The 26,583-nt window shown below is 36.6% G+C and overlaps 1 protein-coding gene across 1 annotated transcript in view; it reads left to right on the top strand.

Annotated features, from left to right (window-relative positions):
* Positions 1–263: 263 nt before the first annotated feature.
* LOC135709081 (protein rolling stone-like) overlaps positions 264–26,583 on the top strand; it is a 102,598-nt gene continuing 76,278 nt past the window's right edge. Inside the window, exon 1 of the mRNA XM_065231275.1 lies at positions 264–1,081. The gene's annotated coding sequence lies outside the window, so the exon portion shown is untranslated. The remainder of the gene's footprint in view (positions 1,082–26,583) is intronic.

Below are 26,583 nucleotides of genomic sequence, written 5' to 3'. Positions count from 1 at the left end.
TGCTCGAAACATTGAGTACAAGTATATTTCTACTGAAAAGCTTTGCGATGGAACAGCTTTCAAGACGCCTTCAACTGATCGTTTTTATTTTATGGCAGCTATTATACCGTCCGCTTCCATTCGGTCACTATACCATATATCCACACAAGCACAGACTTCGAATCGGCTCTAGAGGCGACAGTTGTTGCAAGCACGCTGGAATTGAAGAAGCCTTCTAGGTTCAACGCCAGCTACCAGGTAGCAGCTAGATTGGCAACGGCCTCTCCGGTTAGTGCTCGCTCATCGCTCAACGTGTTCGGTCGCTCGCAGATATTCCCGTCGCACGCGGTTTTGGGCGCGCCAACATACGAAAACCGTGTGTCGTTTCGCGATATTCAAAACAAAATCTTTGATACATAAAGTGGCGAAGGATCATCATTGCACGAGGCGCCCAGTGCAGCATAATTACTCCATTGCAACCGGCGTCTTTCTTTGGCGTCGTCTCTTTCTCAACTGCACACAATTTCTGGTGTGCGTTTCGGCAGTTATACATTGAATTGACTGGTGGGCTTGAGCAAAAGTCTGCGAGAGAGAAAAAAAAATACAAAAGTAGCAATTTCTTTACGTGTTTTCCCCCAGAGCAGCATGCATATGGAAATCGAACTGTGAGGTGTGAAATATTTAATAACCGTGGTACAAGTGCACGAAAATTACCTGCAAACATCCATCAACAACGTTTCGAACCGCTTGCCGAAGGAACCAATCAACGATCTTGAGCGATATTGGAGGAAAAAAACCCTGTTTTGCGTGTTTGTTGGTGAAGCCTTTCAGACGAGATATCAATCACTTTGAGCGCAATTACAAGCTATTTTTCGGTAATATTGCGCGGCAATCGGAAAAGTGCTTCGGTAAAATTTCAATCAAATTTCGAAGAACCACATATGTGTAATCGCTGTGTCTGTGGCGGCGTTCCTGACACAGCCGGTGGCTGATTGCAATTGGTGCAATATCAACAGAAGTGACGCTAAACGTCAGGGCTGGTGGCAGTTGCACAGATTGTGGCGGTTCAAGGCTTCCACATCAGTTTTGGCTGAATTGTCAGGTACATAACAATAGATTCTTGAAGTTAATTGGACATGACTTTTGGGAAATATGTTTTTTTTTTACATTTTGAATACGGGCTAGCACTTTTATCAAAAATGACACAAACAAAGCAAGACATATTACCACTATCCTGAAGTGTTAATCCTTGACTGCATTTCTAACAGACAAGTGCACTGGTCCAACGATGTGTGCCCAATGATGGTCGTAAAATCTAGATTAATCATTCAACATTCATTCTCATTGCGATGTCTTTAGGGACAAAGCTTGGCTCATAGAGTAAATGCGCATCGACAACATTGAATTAGTATACATATAAGATGTTCTAGGTACTTCAAATCAGCTTTGAGTTAAGATAAAATGACCTACTAGATCAAGTACGACCTGGACAATGGCAAAACTTTTCCGGAGTATATTCACATCCAATTCTATCGTATACCAAGGTCCATGATTCTAGGATCTCCAAAACCGCACTGGAGTTCAAATCGTTCAATACACTAGTTCTACCACGACTAGCAATTGTCCTTAGTAGCATATCAGTCAGTATAGGCAGTTCTATATATTGAGCAGTATATATTGAGAATATATTGAGCGTGATTATTGACGACAAACTTAAGTTCAACTCTCACATTGACAATGTCATCAAGAAAATTGCCAAGAAGTATGGAATTCTATGTCAATTGAAAAACGATTCAACTATTGCCAGCAAAATACAGCTTTCATTTTTGGCCAATGCAACACAAATATCGAGATTACAGCGCTTGCAGAAAAAAAATAATGCGTTTGATTTTGAGATGTAATAGATTCACTTCCTCAACTTTGATGCTAGACGCCTTACAATGGTTGTCGGTGAAGCAAAGAATTGTATATTTAACTATGGTGTTCATTTTTAAAGAAGTTAACGGTTTGCTGCCTCGATATGTGTATGATCGAATTGAAAGAGGAAGTGACTTTCATAGATATAATACAGGATGCGTGACGAATTTTTGCAGTAAATTTCAAATTGTAATTTCTCATGCTTGTGCATCATGATTTAGATATATTTGGCAGCACTGGATAGCTTATACTGTTAGGTGTAAGATTTAAACAAACAAAGTTGAGTAAACGTAAAGATGTCGAAACAAGAGAGCAATCTGTCAGCCGTTGTCGCTTTGTTGCGCGCCGGAGTATGCATGAAAGAAATAATTCGGTCGGTAAATGTGTCTGAAATAACAGTGTATAAAATTAAAAAAAATCTTGGGAAAATGATAAGACGGAGCCACCTGCTCATACTGCTAATAAAGCACAGAAATGGCTTACGGAAAATATTTCGTAAATTTGGGAGGAAGAAATTTGGCCCCCAAGCAGTCCCGATATCAATCCGTTGGATTATTTTGTATAGGGCGTCGTCCAACGGGATACCAATAGAACCCCTCACACCACACTTAAGTCGCTAAAAGCTAAAATCAAGGCAGTGATGACATCTATGGATCGAAACATTTTAAAACGTGCATACTACAGTTTCCGGAAGCGTCTAACTACAGTCGTCGAAAGGGAAGGCAATGTTTTTTGAATAAATTTACTTACAACTTCCATATGTTGCGAAAGAAAATAAATCGCACAAAATGCATTGCTAGAATAACTAACTGGTGTATTTTTTCTCAAATATGCCATTTACTGCAAAAATTCGTCACGCACCCTGTACTAGAAACGCGGTTGAAATAAGAACACCACATTTCTTAACTTGTGCTTCACAAAATTCATTACATTATAAAGGAATAAATGTTTTCAATTCGATGCCTAGACATATCAAACGTTCAGCAACACTAACAGAATTAAAAAAAAACACTGCATTTCACACGTTAAAACTGTCTATTGAACTGTTATCCAGTGATTTTTTTATGAATCTACAAATTATGTATCTTGACGAAGTTATCTCTAATGGATTATTTTATATGGATAGCTGTAATGACGACTTTTTAATAATTATTGCAGCCTCACTGCAAAAACTATTTCTGTTTGCGACGATGGTGATGATGGATTTTTAATATTTGATTTAATAGTAGTAGATTTTAAAAAAGTAGTCTACAAAGGTCTCGCGCGCTTATTACGGATATAGAGGACTGAATTTAAAGTTTGATTAAAAAATGCAATTTTGAAGCTTATTTGGAAGATACCTTGAGTTAGTAGTAAGTTTTCTAGCAAATGTTGGGGGTTTGTGAGCATTCCAGACCTTTTCGAAAATTATCATAGCATCAGATTGCTAGTGTAATAGGATGCTTTGTTGATTGTTCATTAATCTTGATTGCTTGTAAAACTTATGAATATTTTAGGTAGACAAAAAGGCAAACTAAGAGGGGCACGCCTGAGCTTTTCCACATTTATATCGGTGTGAAGCAACTGTAAACTCTAGAGGGAATTTATATCTTTAACTGTAACCAGATCGATTTTGTTTGCTAACCTGGTAAAAATGCCATATTTAACTATATTAAAGATAAATCGTCCAGCTCATACCTTTGTATGGGTAAGAGGTGGGACCATCATCATCACCTTCTTTTTCGGTTACAATGGGAACTGAAACAAGTAGGAATGATTCCATTAAAAGTGAGGAAATTTTTGGTAGTGATTATAATGCTTTCAAAGATGACCGCGATTTTGTTTTATCTCAAAGAATGTCAGGTGGTGGAGTTCTTATCGTAATTTCATCATATTTTAATTCGGAAGTCATTGTCTCATCGAAATCTAAAGAATTTGAGCATGTAAGCGTGGAACTCTTGATAAAAACAATGTTTGAGACCATAAGTGCTTGTTCTACGATTCTTGACAGTTTGCAAGTGTCCTTGGTTTAAAACAATCTATTTTTAATAAACTTTATTCGATTTTTTTTCTTTTCAAAAATTGGGTGAGTTATTTGGGTTTTTAATTTTTATTTTAAAGGAAAAATTAAAAAAAAAAACATTTTCGTTTATTTTTCCCAGAAAGACATTGTTTTTCTCAAACGATATTTCGATCAGAAATGCCGTTTCCATGCTACCATTTTCGGAAAAATTTCAAGGATGCCATTTTGAACATTTAACAATTTCCAAAATGACCAAATTTCAGCAAAAATGTGAATAATTGCTAAGCTAGCGGCGCCGGTGGTGTAGTGATAAGCGTGATTACCTCTCACCTCAGCAGGCCTGGGTTCAATCCCAGTCAGCGCCGCCGGGATGTTCTGAGGCATAACATCTTTGATCACGCCAAGTATGGGAAGTAAAGCCGTTGGTCCCCGGTTCATGAGTTGATGGGTCGATAGGTAGGATCCATGTGTGGGAGCTGCCTCCCTGGCGTCGGTAGCATTGGTGCTCAGCACGACAACAAGACAAATCAAGGAAGAAAACGGCAGCCCTAAGTTTGCACCTTTAGAATTGATAAAACGATCCATAAAATATTGAAAAACGTTCCATTAAAAACATCCAAATGATCCATAAAACATCGGAGAAAATCCCTAAAAAAGTGTGGATGATCCATAAAAAATATCAATATTATCAATATTTTATGTGAAATTTAGCAACACAATTGTAAAAATGTACCACTAATTTTTTAAATAATGAGCATTGGAATTGTACGAATTACCCATAAACATATTGCAATTGATTCATAAAACATTCAGCAATGAACCTTAAACTAAAAAAAGTGATCCATAAAAAATCAAGTTTGCACACTTAAAAATATAGGCATGATCCATAAATTAGACGTATATTATTCATGTTTAGGACACTATTTTTTTAAATTTTGATCCATAAACCTTGAAAAATTGCTCCACTGCTTATCTACTTAGATTTACTGTCCTACCCGTGTATTTAAGGTAGATGTGCGAAGCGACGGGCAAGCGTCTAGAATTACCTTTCAAAAGAAGATTCTATAATAATATTCTTAAGACGTTTCCTATGGAAGCTTCATTTAGAAACCTTTTAAGAAGCTTATTCTAGACGCTCGCCCATCGTTCTGCTCTTCTGACAAAAAAAATACGGGCAGAACAGTAAATCTGAGTAGCTACGCAGTAATGTAGCAATTTTCCAAGGTTTATTTTGATCAAATTAAAAAACATATGTATATAGACCGAGATATAGACTATAATTGGGACACACCAAAATAAGCACGTCTACCAACAACTGGAACACCTACCCTAGGTATGATCCATAAAATTAACATTTTTTTTACATTTTTTCTTAAGAAGATTATTATAGAAGCTTCTTTTGGAAGCTAATTCTAGACGCTAGACCATCGCTCGCACATCTACCTAAAAACACGGCAGGACAGTAAATCTAAGTAGTTAAGTAGTAATGGAGCAATTTTTCATGGTTTATGGATCAAAATTAATAAAACAGTGTCCAAAACGTGAATAATATACGTCTAATTTATGGATCATGGCTGTTCGGAATATCGGGATATCCCTGTACCGCCAAGCCCAGTGACAACCCTGTGGGGGATTCAGAGAGCTACGGTAACGGTCGCTGTCAGAAATGACATACATCAGGTTTGGTTCAACGGAACTGTGAACTCACAGTTCCGTTGAACCAAACCTTAGATAGGTCGGAGTATGAACGAGAAAAAAAGAGGAAAACAAGATACTATTCCAAACCATCTAAAAAACGTTTTACAGCTAAATTATTTCAATTGCCTAAATTTATTAATATACCTATCGTTTAATTAAATTGTAGTTATTTGTAGTGAACTAGCTACCAACAATCAATACGAAACTAACGATTTTAAATTGGCTCACTACTTGACTTGCCTATTGGTCCCAAGCAAATCGATTAACGTACTACACAATGTTTGTTTTGATTCGCTATGAATGTTTGACAGGTAAAATGAGGGGCTCGTGGATTTTCTCGTGTTTTTTAGGGGTGCATCGATAAGCTTGAGACCGAAGATAGTACCAGAGCTTAGCCAAAAAGTTGAGCACATTTCTTCGGGACCTTCTGGTCTTAAAGTTACCTCTACGTAGCTACTGAAGTAGGTTAGTTGGAGGTGGAATTCGTGCAAATATTGAATTTAATAACCCTATATTTGCTTAATCTAGATACTACAATTTGATCCTAAAATCTGGTAACCTACAATTTGTTCCTAAACGCTATATACATAATTTACCCTAAGTAACTAGTAAGTAGCTCATTCTACATCGTTTGCGTGCTTAACTAAAATAATAATTGAATCCCTAAATGCTAAATCTAGCCAAATCTTTGTTGAAAGAGTGACGGAAGATAACTCTCGGTTTGAAAATCTCCCGTTCAGCCTCCTATCGCTTTTCATGGAGGAATTTCTCTTCCTCCAGCGCTTTCTTATTTGCGCTTTTCTCCTGCAGCAACTGGTCTAGGGATTCTTCCAGGCTGACCTCATTGGTACTTCCTTTTCCAGATTCGGTTGCGGCATCACTCCTCACTCTATTATTTCTGCTAGATGGTTTCTTTGGGACAGACTTCTTGGTTCCTTTTGCCACCTTATAAGCATTAAGATTGGTTTTGATTTTATATTAGTTTAATAAAACCTATGTCAGCCTCAAGCTGTCCAAAACGAGACTGCTCTGAGGAAGTTGCTTTCATTAATACGAACATGGCTATATTTTTTAAGTGCGCAAACATGATTTTCTATGGATCACTTTCTTTAGTTTAAGGTTCACTGTTGAATGTATTATGGATCAATTGCAATATGTTTATGGGTAATTCGTACAATTTCAATGTTCATTCCTTAGAAATATAGCGGTATATTTTTACAATTGTGTTGCTAAATTTTACATTAAATATGGATCATATTGCTATTTTGTATGGATCATTCACACTTTTTTTAAGGATTTTCTCCGAAGTTTTATGGATCATTTGGATGTTTTTTATGGAACGTTTTCCAATATTGTATGGATCATTTATTGGTTTTTATGTTCAAAAGTATGTTTGCCAAAAAAAAAACCGCCAAGGTCATAGCCCGGTAAGGGCCCTTTTTGCAATGTAAGGCTGATATTCGACTTTAAATTTTCATATTAGCCTTATATCAGCATTATGTTGCTTTTTTGTTTGCATTAGTGAGCTTGATGGTTACTTGAGTATAGATCAATTCAGAAAACCATAACAAAATTATCACAACTGGAGTTATTTATTTCAAAAACAATATGGAACATAATTTGTTATAAACATTGGCTGGTTAGTTGTTAAAATAATAAAAATCAAAACAAAAATTCGTATAGTGATAACAAAATTATAACAAATCTTGATATGATTGTATCAAAATATTACAAAATTAGATATAATCCATCGAATTCAAAAATATGCATCTATAACAACCGTTGTTATAAATTAGATATAAAATTTGTCATATATCTGGTAATGGTTATGCCATTTCTTTTTCACATTTTTTCGAATCATATTCAAATAAATAATTGCAAATAAAGTTTATTTTTTTCGGACTTCATCAACTGTAGGTCATTTTAATTAATTAAGTGTCATTATCCGGGCTTCTTGTTCCCATAATATGCCAGAATTCGCTTCATAATGTGTGGTGCTTTATCAGCCAAAGATTTTGCAGCAGCTGATTTATCTCCCCGATAAATGCGGAGTTCCAACAACCGATCCGAGAGAAAATTGGTTGTTTTAGTATTTCTGAATGAATGAATGAAAAATAAGGTAACCTCGCACATATTTTACTTTTTCCGGTTCAAGTGGAACGCGTTTAATTGTGTTATGTGGCAGTTGAGCCCGGTGCGTGGTTGCCGTCGTTCGTGGTCTTCCACGTGGATTGTTAAAGAATCTTCCATCAAATCATGAGATTCCTATTGTGATGCAATTTCATTCATCATCTGGTTCAGAAGCAGTAGGCCCTGTCGGGGGCGACCCCGGCGTAGTGGTTAACATGCATACCTCTCACGCCAAAGTCACGAGTTCAAATCTCACCCGCGGACAAGTCACAAATGACCCAACAGTGTTAAAGTGACTATAATAAACAAAAAAAAACAGTAGGCAGCCAATCTATTTCAGATCGCAGTCAGTAATATTTTCCGATGACGAATCAGAAAAATCGGTACATTTTATACAAGCAGAATTCTTCGAAGGATACGATGAACGATGTTCCGGATCGGTATTTATTATCTTATTAATCAAGATAGACAAGACCGAGAACATCCTATCTTTTTTCAGAAACCTTCGAGCTACGATCAATCGGCAAAATTTCATGACAACATTCGTGTCAAAGACATAATGTTAATGGCACTGAATTTTTATATAAGGCACAAGCTTACCTACCCAAGGAGGATTGGAAGACTTTATGAAAATGTTGAATGTTTTCACCATAGGCAAAACTTTTCCCGAAAGCTTTACCATTTTCCCAGCTCCGAAAGGATTTATTTTTGTGTGAATTGTCATTATGGGTATGTCGTCTTCTTGTTCAACAATGATAGCACACTAACATTCGTTTTTATTTTAAAATATGAATCTGCTGCACAACCTGAACCTCTATGCCCTGTAGAAAACTGTGTATCAATAAAAAACGGACTTTTTTGTTACTTTGTTAGGCCAGCAGATCAGATAATCAAAGAGATAGCTGCATACGAGACACCGGTTATTGCTGAAGAAATTTATGATTTTAACAATCTGTGACAATCATTCGAAAATCTTATCATTTCTTACTATTTATCCACAAATAGAAACAGAAAATAGTGGATAAACTTATATTTTGGATTCATTAATACATATTTTATGTATTGATATAACTGACTTTGGTATAACTCTAATATGATGAGAAACTTCGCACAAACCACTTTTCACTAATATATCAAAATATAACACACGTTGATATAAATATCAACCATTGATATAATTCTAGATACAGCTGGAATTAGGCGTAACAGCCTTTGTAAACAATTACTTCTCTCGATGATTTCTAGAAACTCAAGGCACGCTCACGCAAACCAACATAAACGTCCGATGGTGATGTTGATTTGCGTTAACGAGCCTTACCTTTCAATAAATCATCGAAAGAAGTAATTGTTTACAAAAGCTGTTACACCCTAATTCCAGCTCTATCTAGAATTGTGCTTTACTTTTGTTATGCCCTTCTGATCGATGAGTCTGCCTCAGTTCATGATAATAGCGTCTGGATTCGATTTTCGATCCGGCTTAGGATTTTTTTCTGGTTGATAAATTTCTTGACTTCCCTGGGCATAGAATATTATTGTTCTTATCTCACAATATGCTAATGCAAGAATAGTACATGCTTAGATAGCTCTCAATTTACAACTGTGGATATACCCGAAGAACAAGTTTTAGCAGGCGTGACAGTGACAGTTTGGTGGTTGGTAATATCCTTAGAAAATGCACAACAATCAAAAGTATTTTAAGATGTCCAATATTATTAATTGATGTATATGCAACTACGCATGATCAGCGTTGCCGGTGGTGTACTGGTAAGCGTGATAACCTCTCACCCCAGCAGGCCTGGGTTAAATCCCAGTCGGCACCGCCGGGATGTTCTGAGGCATAATATCTCTGATCACGCCATCCTTCGGAAGTGAAGTAAAGCCGTTGGACCCCGGTTCATGAGTTGGTAGGGTCCAGGTGTGGGAGCTGCCTCCCTGGCGTCGGTTGCACTGGTGCTCAGCACGGAAAACAAGAGCGACGGAAAACATATCAAGGAAACAATAATACAAAAAAGGCGAAATCAGAGATGTTATGCCTCAGAACATCTCGGCGGCTCCAACTGGGATTGAACCCAGGCCTGCTGGGGTGAGAGGTAATCACGCTTACCACTACACCACTGGCGCCACTTTTAGAATATTTGAATATCCTTATAATTCATTTGGAATGAAGTAATGAAATTGGGTTGTTAGCGGAATGCTAAATAAAACAGCAAAAAAGGTTATCTTCCATTTAATTCCACTTAATTAATTTTGGTATCCATGACAGATACGTATTTCGACTACAATGTGCAGTCTTCATCAGTGTCATTCCCACTAAAGAACTTATCAAAATCTAACCCCCTTAAGTACAGCCCCTTAGTAATGAAATTTTCAAAATTCTAAATAAATATGTTAAGGAGAAAGGAGACGTCATTATTTATTTTAAACTTCAAAACAGTTTTTTTTTCCGTTAAAAACCGAAATTCTGTCGATGAAAATGTGTTTATTGTGTTCTGGTAAGCAAGTAGATAACATTTTCATGAACGTTATTTTGGTTTCGAACAAAACAATTGCTTTTTTAATTTTGAAAATTAATTATGTCTAAACTAATGATGGAATCAGGGGAAATGTATCTACCTGTCACCTCTGAGTCCCGTGACTTATTTATCAAGTTAAGATAAAAAAGTGGTGGTGAAAACATTTGAAGATATTTCTTAGATTTTATTGAAGATTTTTGACATAGGACTACGTCTGCGTTTTCTATATGAGGAATGAGGATACACTTTGCAAGTACGAAAAATGAACATGTCCGGTTTTGAACGATTATAACTCGGCTATTTCATGATACATTTTCAATATTTTTGCATCAATCGATCGGTATGCGGGCTCACTCAATATGCATGGCAACTGAGAGCCAAACGGGAGCTGAACATTCAAAAGCCAAACATGTAGTTACTCTTCTTAACTGTCGTTATCTCATAAAAAAATTAACCGCTCTTTTTCATAGCATATTACTGATTGCGCACAGAGAAAAAAATTACCCTAAATTTAAGTTCTTTTTACTTAATTTTGGGTAATTTTGAGTTTTGCATCCTACTCTCACTCGAACGAGAGATTCGATTTTCTCATGACTATCGTTCAATAAGCTAAATATTAACGTTCAAATAGTATATGAGATATTCTCAAATTTGAGCCAATTGAACTTAATTTTGGGTAGAAAATACTTACAAGTAAGTAATTATTTTTGCCGTAGTCAAATGTAAAATACTATAAGCGGTAAACTGAAAATTAGCTTATTAAACGGAACATGGGAGATGAATGAAAAGAACTTAATTTTGGGTAATTTTTCGGTTCCGTGTAAGCTCAAAGGCAGAAACCAAAAACTGACATAAGTTTAAAAACCAATAAAGCTTCGATGTCACAAATTGATTACATTTCATATAAACCATACTGGCGCAAGGTTCGCAATATCATTCTCAAATCTCATTCATTGAGTCTAACTACGAGAATAAACTCGCGTACGAATGTGGCAATCAAAATTTACGCTTGAAATTCTCACAAAAATCGCTCAAACGTCAATTGATAGCATGCTTTTGCGTGTTGTCTTAGTTTCCCAACCGCTGATGCACAAGCAATAGTAATAACAATGAATAGCGCCGACATATTAAGAAATTGATTATCTTAACCCGAAAAACTCATCGATGATTTTTGCGACGTTGAATTTTGGAAGGTAAAACTCAGAGCCGCATAAACTCATGCTGAGATTTGAGTTTTGAGTTTTTCCGAACACTGCCTGGCGAAACAATAATGTAAACAAGCTTTATGAGAGTCATGGGGGCTTGAGCACTACAGAGTCAATAATAATAAGATTCAACTGAAGAGGAGCAAAATAATTTGTTATTAGTGACCATTTCTTGGCTTGCAATACAAAATAGATTGACTCCGAAGTACCCAGTACGTATTTCATCGGCTCAATCATCGTGTAAATCATAGAACCAATTATTCACGAGCATGCATGCCTACCCCGAGACCTCAATATACTGTACCAACCAGTTTTTTGCATGACTGCAGTCAACCAGCAGCCATTATATAAGAGAACGGTCGGTGAACGCATCACCTAAACTCTACTCAACAACAACTACCACCCACAGGAGAGGTTTATTCCAACCTCGCTGGACTGCAGATCCCGATCAGTCGCATCCACCATCTGCCAAGCCTGTTGGTAGTTGACTTCTTCTTGCATATGAAGGCGCGGCAAATGGATCTAGAAGCTTGCAAGAAATAATGTTTTACTCAAAATAGTTTACATTCAGTAGCGTAGTCCAACGTCAACTAGGACTGCCACTTGTAGTTTTTCTTAAACCTTCTGGCATCCCTTAAAGAGAAAATACCACACTAAATCCTTTTTTTACGCGATTTGTTAGTCTCTATTTTTAATAGTGTGATCTCAAATTTAAAAACTAAATTTAATGCAGCTTGCATCAAATAATCACAACAACTGCAAAACAATCAAAAATTTGGTGGCAATAAAAATAACACAAAATAACAAAATATAAAATTTCGTTATAGCAGAATCGAGTGTAATTGTTTTCCTTTTATTTTATTTTGAGCTGTTCTCCTTATTCCGTTGAAGTTCAGCCCAGATGGTGAAATATCAATTTATCGATATAAGTAAAATCATTTATGACAAATGATTACTATGCCATTATCCCAAACGGCATTATTTCAAGTGGACTAAAGCCTTCATCCACTTCAAAATAGAAGTGCTGAATATTTCTGGTACAGTCTATAACCGGGTCAAGCTAACGACAAGCATATGTATATACCTATCTCACCAGCGTTGCAAAATAAACGAGAGAAAGTAAAAATCCAAACAATGCGAATAACTTGACCAGCAATTTTGCATACCTACTGGTTTTGAGTTTTTCATATTTGATTAGTTCAACTACTCGCCTTATCAAGGTTGTTTCTGTTTCCTGTTCTCTTTTCTTGTTTTGTTTTGTTTTGTATGCTAGCTTGAGTCAACGTAAAAGGTAAAATTGCATTACCTTTCTTAACATGAGAAAAAAAGTTAACGATCCAGCTCCTCTGGTTGTTTATCTCCATGTCAGCTGTCAGCATTTAGATTTTTTTTCCTGAGCACTCGTTCATTCATGCGCCAGAGTTTGCCGTTGTCTGCACCACAATAATGGTTGAGCATTTAGGTTAGGGTGTTATTGCTTACTCACTTTCTTTTTATGGATTGGATTACCCCCCTGCACATATGTATGGTTGGGATTTACCACTGTATAATTAAGTTAGCGAAACTTGCTCTTGGACAGGATCAATACGGACGTAATCTATGTTCAGAAATGTCAACAAAATGGTTAAACCGGATATATTCCCTAATGGAGTTTTGTCAAAACAAAAGCCAGAATTCTGAATCCTGATGACTGTGGGCGTCTTTACTGGAATATCGAAGCCCAAAATACTGGAATAGTACCAGCATTTATGGTTGCCAAAAGCACATTTCTTGCATGGAATTCTGACAACAACAAAATTAGTTTGCTTTAAGCTGGTTACATGCGCACACACATCATCATGATTTTTATAGTTTATCATAGGTTTCCATCGTATTCACACTGTTAACGTCACCGAAGTCAACGAAAATTTCCAGAACTTTCCATAAAATTGCTGAACTTTCCCCTGAAGCTTGCAGAGTTTTCCTGGAGTTCTTGAAATGTTTCTGTATGGTTCAAAACTTTCAAGAAGTTCATTAAAAATTTCTGAAATTTGCAGAATGTTTGCTTTTGTTCTATAAGTTTTCATTTTTTTTTTTTTTTTTCATTTTCACTTTGCAGCGTTTGATGGGGCAATGGGAGCGCAAGTCAATCCAAAGCCGAGAATAAAGGAAGGGTAATGGCGGAATAGTCTATGCGGACCACTTGAACGCCATGGGAAAAGGAAGGGATTGAAGAGGTTGGTTATTGGGGGGGTTTTGAGGAAATGACACCAGATACTAGATTTGTGCTGCAAAATGTAAAGAAACCCTAAATCCATCTCCCACTGATTCATCCTTTCACTTATATACCAAATTGGTATTTTAAAGCAACCATCAAAATAAACAGACAATATATGAAAAGGCTAGTAGCCTCCTTAAGCGGACCCCCCGCATCCTAACTCCTTTTTTAATCTACTTAATGTCATTAGGCTGTCGGGTCCGATCCGGATCTAATGTGCGTGGGCCTTAAGCGTACCACGACGCGGCTCTTTAAAAAAAGGAGTAACCTGGTGTGATAATATCACTTCAGACTAGAACTTTGGTTCTCTCATGCAATGGTTCATCAGAGAGGGGAAGCTCAGTAATCCTCATCGCATGCTCATGACACCATTTTGCCACTGCATGAACCAATGATGCCGGACCTAAACCAACCGTCTCCAACACCAACGTCCAAGTTAAAAACTAGCCAAGGAGAGGGCTTCATAATAACCCGAAGCGGTTCAATTGAATATCCTACTGCACAAAAATAAGATTAAATACAATTAGATTGGTCTCACCCGCCACCCACATTGCCATTTCCAGACTTCGTGTTGTTAGTTTTCTTGAAGGTCTTGTGCTTAATGCTTGATTTGTCTTTCGCTTCGTATTTCTATGAATTTACTCTATAAATAAATAAAAATCAAAAACAAACACAACGCTTCCCGCCCACAAGCTGTAGACCGAGTGCAGAATTTTTGTGATGATACTTTCCAAACGTGCTAACCCATAGAAATAAATCCAATTCAATCAAGGATGGATTAAAAAACAGATGATATCCACTGCGACTAAATCCAGCATTCCTACTAAAACATCAAATGCTGTGCTTAATCATTTATTATTAGTACAGAGCAATAAACAATGTATGGTGATGATTAATCTGTTAATATGCTTTTATAAGCGGGTTCAAATGCACTTTTGGTAAGCATCAACACTGATCTGGCAACACTAGTGTGCATCTTTCCAATGTGGTAAAGATCCAGATCAGCCCTGAGACCTGGTAGCCTAATTAAACTACCTCAAGGTTTTGTCAAAGCCCAGGGATGTTTGCTTTTGTTCTATAAGTTTTGAAGAATTTATTCAAGTTTTAAAAAGTACTGTAAAAGCCGAAGAAGTTGTGACGAGCCCATTGAGGTTATGGGAACTCCATCGAAGTTTTCAGAATTTATGGAAACTCTGTTGAAATTCTGGGAACGCTTTTTAAGCCCTTATTGCTCCATGGGAAGCATAGGAAATTTCTCAAAAATTACGGGGATTTTAAAAGTTTTAGAATTTTTCCAGAAATTATTGGAACTTTCCTAAAGTTCTGGGAAGCACTTCCCTAGAGTTATGGGAAGAACTATTCGGAAGTTCATGCAAAAACTTTTCTAGAGTTCGTCGATGAACTTGCCAGAACTTCAGAAAAAGTTCATCCCTAAAGTATTGGGAAGAAGTTTCCTGGACTTCTGAGATAAACTTCCAGAATATTATTGACACTTGCAGAATTTTCAAGATATTCGCAGACCTTCTTAAATTATGTAAAAATTTCCTGACGTGTGTAGACTTACTTGAAGTTGACAGACTTCATGAACTTCCCACAGACTTCTAGAATTTTCATGAACTTTTCAAAAATTTGCTTTTCTGAAATTCGCATAATTTTCCTGTAATTCTTAAAAGTATTCAAAACTTTTCAGAATTTCTCAGAAATTAACGGACTTCGCATAGGTTTGCAAATTTCCGTGAAGTTCGCAGACTTCCTATACCGTGGGGGAGCCGAAATCCCCACAGCATCTAAATCCGTACACCTCATACAAAAAGTAGGCGTTTTGTATAAAATGTACGGATTTTGAGTCATTTCTTCGGTTTGCCACGGTAATTTTGAACAATCTTCTGAAGTTTTATAAAGATTATAGACTTCCTTGAAGTTCACAAACTTCTCTGAAATTCCTAGACTTCCTTGAAGTTAGTTCCCAGATGTTTTCCTGAAATCTACAAGAATTATCTAAAGTTTGCAGAGCTTTCCAAAAACATGCTGAACTTTCCTGAAGCTCCCATAATTATACGAGTTAATAAAAGTTTTTGGATTACAAAAACATCGCCTGTAGGTTAATAAAACTTTCAGAAGTTTTCAGAATATTCCTGCCGATCCCTGAAGTTCGCTGAACTTTCCTGAAGGTATCATATTTTTTCTGAAATTCGTAGAATTTTCCTGAACCACTGAAATTTAAAAGCCAGTCTAATTTTCTGATGTTTTATAAAGTTTGCAGACTTCTTTTAAGTTCACATGCATCTCTGATGTTGCCAGACATCACTAAAAATTCCACTTTTTATCTGCAATTTTCTGAATTTCCTGAAGTTTGCTGAATTTTCCAAAAATTCCAAGAGCTTAATTGAAGTTTTCAGAATTTGTGGAAACTCTGTTGAAATTTTAGGAACGCTTTTTAAGCCCTCGTTGCTCCAATGAAGCTTGGGAAATTTTTCCGAAATTCTGAATTTTTCCTAAAATTATTGGAATTATCCTAAAGTTTTGGGAAGAACTTCCCTGGAGTTATGGGAAGAACTTTTTGGAAGTTCAGGGAACAACTTTTCTATAGTTCGTGGATGAACTTGCCAGAACTTCAGAATAGTTCATCCCTAAAGAATTGGGAAGAAGTTCCCTGGAGTTCTGAGATGAGCTTCCGTCAAGTTCTGGGAAGAACTTTCCTCAAGTTATAAAAATGAGCATCCCTGAAGTTCTGGAAAGAACTTACCTAAAGTTCAGGGAAGAACATCCCTGAAGTCGTGGGAAAATTTTCCTATAGAGGAAGTACTTCCTTAAAGTTCTCCGAAGAATTTCTTTAAAGTTCTTGGATGAACTTCTTCTTAAGTTCTGGGAAGAATTTCTCTGGAATTGTGGGAAGTAAATAGTTCGCCGCCTTTACTTGGCAGCACGTTTGTTTTTCGTGCTGAGCACCAATGCTACCGAAACCAAGGAGTCAGCTCCCACACCTGGACCCTACCTATCGACCCATCAACTCATAAACCGTGGAGTTTAAGTCTCTCTGATGTTCACCCATCATTCTAGAATGATCAGAAATTGTTTCAAAAAAGCAACAGATGATCATAGTCTTCCCTGAAGCCCTCAGGATTTCATTTCAAGACCTCAGGTTGAGCTGGTATTATTTTAAAGATTTTTTTTAAGATCGCAGATTTTCTTGTTACTTGCAGAGATTTTCTTAAGTTCGCAGAATTTTCCTGGTGGATGCAGACCTTAGTGAAGTTCTCAGAATTTTCATGAAATTCGCCGCCTTTACTTGGCAGAACGTTTTTTTTTTTAATTCGCTGAATATTCCAGAAGGGGGTCTCATAACCTAGTCAGTAAAGGCACAGTATCACCAAGGGAATCTTTCGGGTTGGAAATTTTCTCGACTTCCCTGGGCATAGAGTATCATTGTGCTTGACACACAATATACAAATTCATGCATTGGTATTGGCATCGAAAGCTCTCAATTAATAACTGCGGAAGTGCATTAAGAACACTAAGTTGAGAGCACGCAATAAGCTAATATGCGCTAAACAATAAGCTTGGAATGCAAATAATAAGAAGAAGAAGAAAGAATATTCCACAATTCGTAGAATTTCTTGAAGTAAGTAAAATTGTAGTTCACAGACTTCCCTGAAATTTACACATTTTTCCTGAAATTTGCAGAATATACGTGAAGTTTGCAGAACTTTCTAAAAATTTACTGAACTTTTCTGAAATTCGCTGAATTTTCCAGGAGTTCTTGAAAAATTTCTGAACTTTTCAAAACTTTTCAGAAGATTGTTGAAATTTTCGGAATTTCACTCACCGACTTCACTGAAATTTTCAAGATTAGTAATTTCCAGTTAATTGCACTACCTTAATTTCTTATCCTTGACAGATGCGCGTATTTGTTCTACAATGTGCAAACTTCTTCAGTGTCTTGTACTAATATTCAACTTATTAGTACAAGACACTGAAGAAGTCTGCACATTGTAGAACAAATACGCGTATCTGTCAAAGATAAGCAATTAAGGTAGTGAAATTAAATGCAAGCTACTAATCCTTCTCTCTTTCTTTATTCAGAATTATGACCTGCACGGAACTCACGTTGTACCGTTTAGAGCCGTATATTTTTGGGTTTGTGTAAATATTGGGTCTGTACAAACCTATTATTTGAAGTGGTTATACCGCTTAATTTTGTTTTTCTTTGATTTCGATCGGTGTACTCCTCCTGAATAAACAGAACCTATGCACATCGAAATAACAATTCAATCAACCAACAGCACCGTCGAACCATGATGGTTTATTCATGAACATAAAAAACAAGGAAGAACCTTAACGACACTGTTGAGAGAAGAAAGTAAATAACCAGTTCATTGTACCATGAGACTAACTCATCAATTTGGCAACTAGCTTCACCGTGTGCCGGGTTTCGTCGCAAGCTGCCACACTGTCAGTTGCTCGGTTTTCTTGCGCTCAGTTTGCACCATCTCATGTTGCAGGTAGTACATAGCCAGAGATGTGTATACTTCAACAACAACATCGATGTGAATGTACCTACTGTGGAGGATAGATGTTCATTAGGGTGCTTCATTCTGAAAAAAGTGATGAATTTCTGATGGGCCACCCTCCAGTTCGATTCATAGCCCCAAAATATGAACCTGTGCAAAAATTGGTAAAGATTGATGAAGGTTTAGAGGTCGCGCCAATGATTTGAAATTTGTATGGGAATTACTATGGAAGAATTTAAAAAATCGCTTATATCGCTATAACTTTGCTTCTACTTGTCCAAATGTCGAAAAAATTTAGTATGTTATTGCTATGGCAATAAACAAAAAGCCTACAGTTGCTACGCTCAGTTTTGCAGCGTATCAAGAATTATAAAAATGTGAAAAAATGGCAAAATAGGGTAAATTGACAAATGAATATGTACAAGGCAACAACGCCAATTTCATCGCAACAACAACAGGCTTGTTGATCATTGTCATGACAACCACATATTTTTTTTTTTCAACGTTTGGACAACTACAACCAAAGTTAGAGCAATGTAAACGAAAATCAATAATTTCCCATACTAATTCACCAAAATCTCCATACAAAATCCAAATCATTGGCGCGACCTCTAAACCTTCATCAATCTTTACCATTTTTTGCACAGGTTCATATTTTGGGGCTATGAATCGAACTGGAGGGTGGCCTATCAAAAATTCATCACTTTTTTCAAAATGAAACACCCTAATGTTCATGCAGCACATGGTCAACAACAATATGCCGTGATCATCATCGATTGCCGCATTTGCCTTTTGTCGGCTTCGCACGTTACCTTGACAGTGGAATCGAGTGTTCCTATTTCTGCGAGCGTATCGCAATGACCAGGTACCGCAATAGCTATGTTGTGTACCCTCAAATTATTCAAAGGGACAAGGCCGGGTTGACTTTTCGTTACCAAATCTCACTTGTAATGACTCGGAGATTTTCAAAGCCACTATGGACATTTGCCCGGTGAGGCAAAACATCGAAGTCATACTCGAGCTGAACACACACACACATGTGACATAGGTATATGTTGACCCAGTTGCAAGCTTCACATGGGAAAGCTCGTCCACCGGTAAAACGAAACGACCTTTCGATTCCCCTGTGTCAGCATATACTTAGACGCACTGCTGATTGAATTAGCATTGCTGCACATGTATCGACTCGTGATGGGAAACAATTATGCTCTATTAGAATGGAACCAGACGGGCGATGACCATCATCGGAGCGGATCGTTCATTTCTCACGGTTGGCTGGAGTTTGTCCACTGAACGTGAAGAATTTATGTAAATTGATGTATAGTATACCAAAATTGATGAATTGAGAAGGTTCAGAACAAATGATGACAAGACTTCTCACCAAGCTAATAAAATCAAACATTTGCTAGTGCTTACGTCAAGCTACGAATAACAAACAGACCAATGTTTACCGAAGGCTATCATATCGATCTTTACAGCAATATAGCTGCAAGTGGTCAGTAGAGTCATTGTAAATAAATACCACTCACCTCGTCAGCAGCCGCATGGGTGTATTAGATTCACGGAAACATTTTTTTTGCGAGTCCAGAATCGATGTTATTCCAAAGTCATCGCGCCTTGATTTTGAGTTCTAAACTGTGCCGAACGAAGTCATCGTTTTCGAATGATTTGATTTAATTGGAATAATGTGAGAAATTCCGTCATCAGTCCGGGAAGGTCAAATGGGGTTTATTTTAGGAAGATGGGAATGGTTTTCTTATGCTGATTAATGTAGACGCTGCTGGTGCAGTTGATTTGTTATATTGGTTCTCACATTGGCATATTCTATTGACATATTAACAACGTTATGCCTTACTTTTTGGAATTTCATTGGTCAAAATTAAATGTTATTATCTTTAAATATCCAGACCCAGTGCTTCGCCTTAAAGTTTTTTTTTTGTGTGCGAATTTGACCGAAATGTTTTGTAATACTTAAAGATTTGCTGGCATGTACTAAGAAAACTTACAGCATGGATAAGGATATGCTGCACTCGAATCCCATGTGCAATATTTATTTCTCACTGAAAAGAATGTCTGTTCGTCTTTGTAGAGATTTCCTATGGCACTAAACATATTGGTAGCCCGATAGCGGCAGGCTTAAAAGTGATATAGATGTTCTAACCAAAGGCTGTATTTGCGAGTTAACGACATATAAAGAGATCTCACCAGATTAGTCAATAAACTACTAACGGAATTTTCATTTAAAAAAAACATGCTAAAGCTGCTCGTCTTCCACCAGCCAGAAGATATAGTCGAACACGACTCAAATGATTACGTATGTATGACTAATTTCAAACAAGGATTAATTAGATATGCTTGAGAGAATTCACTTCATATTCACATTTCAATCGGTCTATTAATCAATCATTCCCCGCAGGAATTGATCCTGCAAAATCTCATCTTTCGCTGACTCAACCGTACAGATTGAAGGAGTTCAATGTACATTCATACATGTAAAACCTAAGTATAAAGAAGTAATATCATAATAACCTAAAAGCTCAAGCATTGGTGCTCACACACCGGTAAATTCGGCAGTATGAATGAGGTACATAGAAGAGAGGGATGCCAGATGATTTTTTCAAAAGTCTGTATGAATGTTAAAAATAGGTCTGTATTTGTCTGTACACTATTAAAAATCACCGCATTGCTGATTATGTATTTTGGCTATAATATTTCTCGCCACGCACAAAACTGAAATAAGCATGCATAAAAAACTACGTTTTTGAGTTTTTTTTTTTTTAATTTTCATTCTTAGTACAATATATACGAAGTAAAAACTTAAACAGCGTTTTGCTGTTTGAAATAACGAGATTTAAAAAGAAAAAAAATCCATTCAAGGTCCATGCGCCAAACCATCGGAATAAAGTGAAAACGTTATAAAGTAACAAATGAAAAATTGTCGTAATAAAAATAAATGATAAATTATCAAAACTAACCGAAAAGATGCAATTATTTAGTCTTATCATACATGTTGCTTGAAAATAGTCAAAAAGCTCCCTAATAAACAAATACCATAAACGAACTGTATCCCGGATGGGTAAACTATCCCACAAATGGTGTCGATGATACCCCGAACTCGTCGTTAAGCTTTTTTTATGGTTATTTTTATTAGGGCTGTTTTTGTAATTTCAGGGAATCCTTTTTCGTTTTGATGGCATTTTGTATGTTCCTTGGACGTTAGGATTCCCTGCATCATAGTTGCATACATCCTATTAAACAGTTTAGTTTTGTTTAGGGCTTACAACGAAATATCCTTTCAACTGCCGCTGAGGAGTGTGGCAGTGCAAGTAGGGTTGGCACAATTCGTCTGAGATAGCTGAGAATTCGGAATATTTTAGGCGCTTCCGATCGGAAGCGGTTTAGTTTGTTAACTTTTTGTAGAACATATTCCAAAAACCTCAAGCAAAGCTCCGCCATGGGGTTCTCCAAGATACCGCTGATCGAATCAGTATAATTGAAGTATACTCTGAGAGCTGGAAGTCTCACTAGCATCCGTTTCACCACCTGCTCTAATGACAACAAGCGTGTCGCAGCCATGTGGAGCATTCTCAATGGTTTCAAGCCAATAATTGCTTGAAGCTGTTCAAATTTTGTGGTCTGGAGTGGACTGTTGGACAGGAATGCGTAAATATCCTTGCAGACGGATTCTATCGATGACTGTATACCCGTAAAAAGAGGAACGATAGAGGTACAATGAAGTATATTGTAACGATACAATAAAATTTATTGTATTTAAAATAAATTGTATTGTCAACAACGATTGCATAACCATAGAATTTATTGTTTCCACAATCGAATCTATGGTAAATGGGGAAATCCACAATAGAACAAGGGGGTTGTTATGTATCTTAACCGTACAAAAAATCACTTTTTCTAGAACAAATTTGAGCCATTTACCATTAATGTTATTGTTTTTCTGTTGTTTAAAATTCGTATAGTATGAACGTATTGTAGATCAATTGTAAAAACAATATTTTATAATTACTTGTATGGTATACATACAATAAGACCGATTGTTGGCAATAGATTTAGTTGTGAATTTATATTATTTTATGGTAATTGTCTGGTTATTTTTTTTTCCGAGTATGCTTGCATGCATACGACGCACACAATGCGAAAGAGTGACAAACACACATCAACACAAAAAGATTTGGACATTCCTTTTGCAACAAAACAACAACAGAATTGGATCCCCCCATCATGACATTCACTCCGTCAGTGCCGAAGTCTACTAGATTTTTTTTTTCATATGGAATTCCATCTTCCTGGAACTTTACAGTGACTGCTTTATGAATAGTTATCGCGTCCGCCTCAACAAGTTCTAGCACATGGTAGAAGTAATCGCGAATGATCAACTTTCAGCTTTGGATACAAAAGGATCTACCTTTACAGGAACATTCAGTTGCTGCTCTTTAGTCAAATGGCTGCTAGTTTTGCCGTGCTTTTGTCAAATCGGGAAGGCTACGTATACAGCTGATGTATTTATCGCATATTTTACAATATGCGAAGAGTTTAATTTTCGTATTTGGCGCAATTTATGTCAGTAGTGAATGCCTTGAAACGCTGAATTTGTTGACGGCTTTTTTATTATTCTTCGCATCAAACGAAGACGACGGACCTGTGATACAAATCAAATTTGGTATTATTTGGTATTGAAAAATATTTTCTAAATTAACTAATATTTGACGAAATACAAAAATTAAAAAAAAAAAAACAGGATAATATAGCTACGAAAAACTACATTTATGGCTTTTCAAGTAAGTGAGACAAAGTGTCATGCCTAATAAGACCATTATTTTTTCAAGTTTTTGTCCTACTCCTCCTTCATTGTACTTCAAGAAATACCAATTTGAAAAAGGACAGTTATTCTATTGTTTTACTTAAACTGCTCAAACTTGAAATAAACGTAACCAGTCAAGGTCGAAACCTTGCCAATAAATGTAGAAAAGTTGGTCAACAGACAACCAAAATTCCAAAAGTGTTGATGCACAAACTGAAATCACAGTTTTTTTTTTTAACTTTTTTGGAGAGACAAAAATGTGTATACTTCATTATTGTCAATGCTGTAGATCAGAAAAAAGCTACACATAGCAATATTTTGTAACATGCAGATATTCATGAATAGTTCGGCATGAGGACAAACATTTTGAAACGAAAAAAAAATTAGATGGCCTATTTGACTCTAATCATAATTTTTTTAGACCACTTTAATTCACAATCTCCTCTATTTTTTTCAATAAGTACGTAGAGTGATCATTCTTGAAACAGGTCATGCATCAGTTTCGATTTTTAAGTCCATCGAGAATTATTGTGCAAATATGGCCGAAAATTCAGCTCAACGAAACTTTTCAAGCACAACATACAGTAGAGACTTAAACCGAGCCCAATCCTTTGCCATTCCATAGCTCTTCAAATCAGCAGATATAAATATGGCCTCTGCTAGAAAAGACTAATATTCCATGCTTGTATGATCGAAAAATAAGCACAATACATATCAACTAAAATCAAACTAACCAAAATTAAACCCATCTCCTCTTATGCGCTTGCACGATTAAAATTGAAAGTAATGATAGTTTTGAGCTGTTGAAAAACATGCGTAATGAGGTACACACAACAAAAAGCCTTTGCCAAACCCTTTTTATACAGTTTTTATAAATTTGTTATTTAAAAAAAAAAATCCACAAATTTGAGTTTCACTGCGTTTTTAAAAAAGTTCACTTTCCACGCATTAGCTATTCATCATGGCTCATTTTCTCGGAAATCACTGACCCGATTTGGAAAAACTGTAACGTCAAACTATAGGTATTGTGATTCCATTGAAAGCTATCGGATATTTTTGGAATCAGTCAACTGATTCCGGAGATATGACCGGAACAAGTTCCACGGTATATGGACCATGGGTCTAAATTTAACATGAAAGGAATAAAACCTATCATGCGACACTTCACATTACTTCCCAATTCGACATCAAGATCAATAACAATACTGAGTGCCTTGGACCACATCGGCCACTTCTGGGCATGTTCTGGGTGCCCCGGAGAATTTAGGAGCCTAAAATGACAGAATATTTGAACTTACAACGTTAGATAATGGAATCACACTACAAGAAAGAATGAATTGCATATTGTAGCATGTAATTTCGAAGAGTGTTAATGCTTACCCTTTCAGCCAACTTGACGATGAAATCTCTCCTTTAAATTTACGCCCATTTAATGACGCAAGGTCCTTAGCAACTTCCAAGATCTCTTCGGTCGTCTTGGGACTGCCAGAAGCAGCACACATACATACCCAATCCCCTAACTGGTTCTCCAAATCAACACTCAACACTAATTCACTTCCATATTTCTTGCCATGGTTTCCCTTAATTTTATGCGTGAAGTGTCGTTTTCGGAATATTGTACCCTTTCTGTGCCTGGTACCCGGTAAGTGATTTATTTCTCATTAAAACACAGCCTCTTGAAGATTTTCAGCTGTGTAACTCTTTTCTGTAGCCATTTTTTTAATCGAAGAAATTTAACACTCGGCCCACGCGGAATCGAATTTCAAATCAACTGTGCATGACGGATGTAAACAAACCGAAGCACACCTAGCGGTTGTCTTAAGAAACACATATGTCCAACCATCATCATGCGTAGGTCTAACCATGATCATATTTATCGATTCGAATTTCGTCAATTATTGAAACATTTTAGTAAAACCAATGGATAAACGGCATACTAACGTGTTGTTTACATCTTAAAGCAGTATTATCAACAATCAATACGAAACTATCGATTTGAACTTGGCTCACTACTTGACTAGCCTATTGGTCCCAAGCAAACGATAAGCGCACCCCATTCTAGTACTACACTATGTTTGTTTTGATTAGCTATGAAAGTTTGACAGATAAAATGAGGGGTTCGTGGATTTTCCTATGTTTCGATGGGTGCATCGATTAGCTTGGAACCGAAGAGAGTACTAGAGCTGAGCCAAAAAGATGAGCACGTTATTTCGGGACCTTCTAGTCTTAGAGTTACCTCTATGGTATTATCAACAATCAGTTCGAAGCTAACGATTTCAAATTGGCTCACTACTTGACTAGCCTATTGGTCCCAAGCAAATCGATAAACGTACTCTATTCTAGTATAAATTCCAGTACTACACTGTGTTTGTTTTGATTCGCTATGAAAATTTGACAGATAAAATGAGGGGTTCGTGGATTTGAATATGTTTCGAGGGGTGCATCGATTAGCTTGGGACCGAAGATAGTACCAGAGCTGAGCCAAAAAGTTGAGCTCGTTTCTTCGGTACCTTCTGGTCTCAGAGTTACCTCTATGCTATTATCAACAATCAATACGAAACTAATGATTTTAAATTGGCTCACCACTTTAGTAGCCTATTGGCCCCAAGCAAACGATTAACGTACCCTATTCTAGTTGAAATTCTATTACTACACTATGTTTGTTTTGATTCGCTATGAAAGTTTGACAGATAACATCAGGGGTGTGTGGATTCATGCAGAACATGCAGGGGTGAGTGAAATAGCTTGGGACTGCTTGGGACCGTTGTTCTGGTACTGAGTGAGCCAAAAATAATAATGATTTTCTTCGGGACCCAGTGGTCTTAGAGTTACCTCTATGCTATTATGCTGTATGAAAATTTAAAAAAAAATTAATAATGTTCCTTTTTTATATGTTTGAAAGTAAGGCATGATGATGAGCTAATTCGTGGAAAGTGAACTGTTCTGAAAACACATTGAAACTCAATTCTTTCGAAAAAAAAAAATGTCAATAAAACTTACATGCAAATTTAAGAAGAGAGTTTTTTTTATGATACTAAAGCGATCTTTAAAAAAAAAGCGACTATTGAATAAACTAGCGATTGAAAAAATAGGTCCAACCATCATCAGTTTTTGGATAAGTCCAACCAGAATCAAGTACCCTAGCGCCAGACTGTGTTTTTGACTTTATCTACTCTAAACATGAATCGACAAATATATAAACAAAGCTGCCAGAGGGCAAAGCTTGCATTATTTTTTAATGCGTCTGACCATACACTGTTGGGGTGTGCTGCTGCCATTGCCTTCGTTCGATCTCACTGCGCCACGGTTATTCTGGTTGATAGGATGAAGTCACATCTCTTGTTTTCGATGTTTACCTTTTTGAGCAAGCAATTCACATCACATTGAAATGCAAAACACTTTAAATCCATCTGTTTTGAACAGTAGTGTGATTAAATGTGCAATTCACTTGAATAGATAGTGAAAGATTTTCAACATTTCAAAGTTTAAAACATTAGAAACTAACGTGTATAACACATTGAACCAAGCTGAAATAAACTTAATATAAATGTG

Source organism: Ochlerotatus camptorhynchus, unplaced genomic scaffold, assembly GCF_037179485.1.
Source record: "Ochlerotatus camptorhynchus isolate MF236.1 unplaced genomic scaffold, CSIRO-AGI_Acam_v1.1 ptg000349l, whole genome shotgun sequence".
Lineage (NCBI taxonomy): Eukaryota > Metazoa > Arthropoda > Insecta > Diptera > Culicidae > Ochlerotatus > Ochlerotatus camptorhynchus.
This window is presented reverse-complemented; position numbering and strand designations above follow the sequence as displayed.